Raw genomic sequence first — 6,087 nt, 5'->3', positions numbered from 1 at the left:
TCATACTTTTCATATAACTGCTGTCGGGCTATTCTACATTTAGCTGTCATACCCCGAACGTTCATCATAGCTGGAACCTGTAATATTTTACGTCATATCTCGTTTTGCATTTAAATATGTTTCATTAAGAATTGTGGAAATGAAAAACGTATCGTGGTTCACAGCCGTATGGATCGAATGTTATTACGTGTACAGATATTATAATATCACTGTTGCTGATGCGAATTAATGCTACATCTAATTGTGAGGTCGACAATACCGAGGACGACGAATCGAGATTTTGACCTGTGTGTGACGGGACACTATTTACGTAATTTATAATTTGAAGATTTACGTGCGACGAAGTCCGTGAATATCTCAATAAATCTCTTCTAACAACGCCTTTTACGAGGTTATTCGCATTTACGATCATGTTAACTCTCGCATTTGTAATTTCTCACGTCGATCCTTATCACGACTGGCATTTTGGCAATGATGGGTAATTTGCGACCCGCCGGACTTGCGTGATTACCGGCGTGTGAATGGATTGATGATCGGCCACTTTTGTCACTCGCACAAGTGCCGTAAATATTATCGCTTCAACCGTCGAGTATATAACTATCTGTTCTCTCTTTTTTTTTTTAAAGCTACAATTTAATGGTGTTCAAGTCGTAGAATAAACTTCTTACGTGATTATAACTCGACATATAAAGTGTTATAAATGGTTTGAAGATACCCGCATGCTGATCTTTGGTGACACATTTAGATGACGTAAATAGGAAGAATGTTCGATGCTAACGTTTGTCTCATATGTAATCATAATATGAATATACAATAGGTGTCTGTTTTCTTCAAATTACTCAAATATTAAGTTATATTATTACAACATTATTATTATACATAACTCATGTAATCACGAAAAATCCACAGATATAAGTGCTTCGATGGTAAATATTTCTAATACTTTTTTGTATTTTAGAAATCAAGACATGTATTTAATATTACGATAAAAATAATATCTATAGAAACAAAGATATTATTAAGACAAAAAATTTACAATAATTAAAAATTTGAATTCTTATAGCGAGATATAGAAAATTTTTTGGTTAAATAAAGTACATTCTAAGTAAAAGTAAACCACACTAGAACATTACAGGCTAAATTATACAAAAGGCCGAAAAGACTGTATAGGATAATACAACTGAAAAAGCATTGTCTTGTTTCTTTAAAACAGCTTAAATAAAAGCAAAAAATAGCCTAAAGCATTAATCATAAATTTCAAATATGATTATTAATCAATATATTATTTATTATTATTAATGAAAAATGTATCGTGACAAAAATAATCTGCATTATATTATAAAAACTCTGTACTCTACATGTAGTTTTTCGGATCTGTCAATATAGCAATTAAAAAAAAACCTTCAAGGGGGAAATTTCTTCAAAGAAACAATTGGCCTTCGCACAATATTTTTTACGACGCGGTAAGTACAATTAGGAGCAGTATAACAATAGTAGCTGCTTATAATACCAGTTGTGCAAACACTTACCTATCATTACCTGTCTTCTTTCAAGCGCCATTACCGGCCTTTCATATAATTTAGCCTGTAATTTTCTAGTGTGATTTACTTTTACTTCGAATGTATTTTATTTAACAAAAAATTTTCTATATCTCGCTATAAGAATTCGAATTTTTAAACATTGTAAATTTCCGATCATTATAATATCTTTGTTCTATAGATATTATTTTTATCGTGTAATATTAATACGTGTCTTGGTTTCTAAAATAAATTATAGTCAATCAGTAACCCGTGCGTTAAGATTGTAAAAATGAAAATATTATTAGATCGTTTCGTCGTCATATTTGGAATATATCGCCATTCGAACGTCAGCGAAACGACGTTATAACTGTTACTCGCAACTGGAGTACCAATTGCTTGGACTCAGAACTGCGGAGAATGCACAATTTCGCATGCAAACGTAATAAACCGTGTTCGTCGCCCGGGTAACCAGCGAACCGCATTCCCATTCCAGAAACGTGCGACTCTTTACTAACGCCACCGTGTTCAGCATCGTAAAGAATAGTTAGTAATTAACGTTTGAAGCCATGTGAAGCCAAATGGAAATTTCGCATAGGCTTTGTTTTACTCGTTATGAGACATTTTTCGATTTTTCCATTTAGTTCAAAAAAGTGAACATAATCATATCGTGAAAAGTAATTTAGATCAATGAAATAGAATTTGCTAATACTTTATAATGCACAATATAAATACCAGATAAACTTCATAATTCACGATGGATTTAAAGATTTTTTAAATTTTAGATATAGGTACTGCAAAACACATTTAAGAGCTATCATTTTATAATTACTTGTAATTAGACTATATAATTATCAAATGTAATTTAGACTAAATAACTACATTAGTAATGTTTTGAAAAATTGAATTTAACACACACATCTTGGTAAATTTCAAATTATACTAAGAGCGAAATTACATAATAGAAATGATATGAAACTAGCGAATTTATAGGGCACATTCATCCGATCAAGTCTCGCGATTTCAAGTGGAAGCGTTATAAACCGTGTTCGACGTCTGAAGATTGGTTAACCACATTTCCATTCTAGGAACGTGTGCGCCAGTCGAGCGTCGCGACGGCTGGAATCGTAAATAACATTTCAGCAATTAGCACACGCGACCAGGAGGGCGTTCCAACTTAGGGAGCGGCTATATCCTACGAATCGTGGTTCGAATATGGGATTCCCATAATAGTAAGGATTACATCAGGATCCTCGAAATATCTCACCCCTCATATAGAACTTCTAGACCCCACTGATTATCTTTGTTCGCGCGGCACTTAACTCAATCGCTCAGGAAGGCTTCGGGTGCGAAAAAAAGTATGAAGGGTTGTTGTAATTTGCTGGACCGTTCGGGAAAAATCCCTCGCAGAAATTAACTTCGACGTGACCACGAATCTGGCTGCTCGGATCAACGAGATAAGAGAGAATAAAATTTAGAAGCTTATTACTGAAATAGTGTTATAGTTATGAAGTGCGTATATTCGACCGAGAGAAAGCGATTAAACGTTCACGAGACACGGTTTAACCATCTTTGTTGGAACATTTATTCCGACCATTTACCGCTCAATGGTAGAGGTAAACGATAAGTAGAAATGGAATATTCAAGGTGAAAATTCAACGGAAGAATTAGCATTATAAGCATAGCACACTTTGCAGCTTTTATTGATCGATATGATTACCCTGTCAGAATATGTCGACGCCAATGTATAAAACTCATACAATACAAAACTCATTAAAAAGAATAAACATAAACGAAAGGTAAAAGGGACATTGTAAGAGTTAAATAAAATAAAATTTAAAAAGTTAAATAATACGTAACAGTCATATATAATAAAAACTTCATTCTACAAAGTTCCTAAACAATTTCTAAAAATTACAAAATTCTAAAAACTACTTAACGTTAAATTTCGGCTCCTGGATTGGCCTTCTTCAGAAGCAACATCATAACTCTTGAAAGTAATAATTATTAGATTAATCTAGATTATCCATCTCCGTACATTGTTCACCAAGCGATTGACAGATTGAAAGTATAAAGAAAGCTATTAAGCATAACAAATAATTAGTCAAATCTGCATATAATAAATTTCGTTAAAATAATTCTGTCAAACCTTTAAAGAATAAAAGAATAATTTGATTATTTTTTAGAAGTGAGCAGTAAGCAATTTTTATAATCAAATCTATGTGAATACAATATTTGAGATTACAAACATTTTCTATAGATACTATATTAAATTATACCAAGATTATAACTTAATTCTTATTAATGTATTTTTTATAAATTTCATATTTAAATAATTGTAGTTCAACGATGATAATAAAAGATTTTTATGATCATATAATAGTAAATAGGATCAAAAAGTGGTTATTTTCAAAAAATGTCAACGTGAAAAACACTAGGAACATTTATCAGATGCAATTTAATGTTTCTAAAAGTAAAAGTGACATTATTTGTTTCTTTAAAACTATTTATATGTATAAAAAATAATATGCGTTATATTCGACAAAAAAAGTTCCGCTATTCGTTAAAAAAAAAACAGCATGCATTCTTACTGTTTACGAAAATAGCAGTACACATCGTAAAATGACGTCATCTAATGAACCGTGTATTAATATAATATTTATAGCAGTTCCTCGCTCGTAAAATCTCCAGATCAAACCGATAAATATAGAAACCAGTTTCCGACGTTTCCGCTAGTTTGATAACAACAATCTTAGAAGATTTAAAAGGAAAATTAAAATATATTAATCTTTTTTTATATATGTTCGCAATCAGTTTGACAAAGTTTCGATAGATATATGCAGCTATAACACGTCAATTAATTTAACCGTTCATCACACTTCTATTCGCGGGTCTCCAGGACATTCGCTAAATGTATAAATGCTATTATATATTTATACACATTATTATAGTGCAAATTGTTTCATAATTAAAAAATGTTTTTACATTTATCTTTATCTAAATCTCAAGGATGTATAGAATATTACTATCCATTTTTATTTGGTTGTAAATTGTGAAAGAGAATATCTAATGAAAATGGAAATATAATGTTGTAACGTTCCTCGAAGTTAATTACATTAAAAAAATTAAACAAGTAATGTGTGATTAACGAATTAATTACTTATATTTTGAGTAACCAATTAATTTCATAATAAAATTAATATAATTACGTTGTCTTCGTCAATGATAATGGTAAGCAAAATGTACTTTAGGTACAGTTGATATTAGAGAATTTGCTATTAGATAATAGAAATATCTCCGGCACAAGTTTCAACGTTTTACACGTTGATAAACGATGCAGTAGCATCGTGCATTCATGAATTATCAAGCATATGACTTATTGTTAGCTCGGTTGTAATTTTTAACCTGTAAATTAGACACGAAACGATGTCACGGATTTCATCTCACAGACGAAACTAAACGTTGAGACAAGAGGAGCGGGCAAAACATAAAGGGAGGATGGAAGCGACGCGCGACGCAACGAGAAATCATGAAAGTTTGCAAACTCGTGCGAACGGCCACTCGACGCCTAAAAAAGTGTAAGAGAAAGGGAAAAGAAACGAGATGTCTCGAGATCGGCCATAGAGTGATACAGAGAGAAGAACGGCATTGGAAAAGTGGGGGTGATGTAAAAGGCACGGGTATAAGGTAGGAAGGACGCGGGTCCGGAAAAGAGGAGGTAAAAGTTTCGCTCGTAAAGCGAATGGAGAGGCAAAAAAGAAAAATTACATTAAGAAACTCGAGCGTAGTCGGGTGTAATGATACTCGGATGCTGGCATGCAACATGGTGGACTTTCCGAAAAATGGTCCGTCACACATTTCCTCGCTCTTTCTTCTATTCACGTTTCTAAAGAAAAGCAATTGTATTGTAAAATTAGTTCCAAAATTTGAGTCACAATTTTCATCGTTCTTGCAAATCATTACTGACGTTTATACATATGTAGGTTTGCCCGCTTAAAAAATTATATTATGTTTAATACTTTAACGTTTTTGTATTTCAATGTTATATTATATTGATTATTAACCTTATTATACTGTATACGTGTACATACACAATATATCACTCTTAACTAAATCTGCTCTTCTATCGTTGAAATACATATGAAAAATCGCGTATAACATTAATGCTGTTGATTTAAATAAAATATAAATACAAGGCGATCATATTCATTTATGTTAGAATCTGTTGAAAAAATACAAAAAGGAAGTATTTTAAAAGTGTTCTTTTTGTGTTCTTCATGCACAAACAGAGTGCGACAATAAACAATAGAATTAAGTCTCGGTGAGATTCGAGTTAGAGACAGGAATAGGAAAGTGCGACACATGTCTTATCTTAGTTATCTTGCTCACGAATTATCGTAAGATGGGGGAGTATGCAAATGGTATAACAAGGGGCTGCGAAAGGAAAAAAAAAAACAACAGAGAGAGGAGGAGGCCGTCCACGTGCAAAATAAAGATACGTATCGGACCAACGTAATATGTCACGTAATAGCAAAGAAAAGAAACGAGAATGAAAAAAAAAAAAAAAAAA

This window comes from Cyphomyrmex costatus, unplaced genomic scaffold (genome assembly GCF_001594065.2).
Source record: "Cyphomyrmex costatus isolate MS0001 unplaced genomic scaffold, Ccosl1.0 scaffold467, whole genome shotgun sequence".
Lineage (NCBI taxonomy): Eukaryota > Metazoa > Arthropoda > Insecta > Hymenoptera > Formicidae > Cyphomyrmex > Cyphomyrmex costatus.
This window is presented reverse-complemented; position numbering follows the sequence as displayed.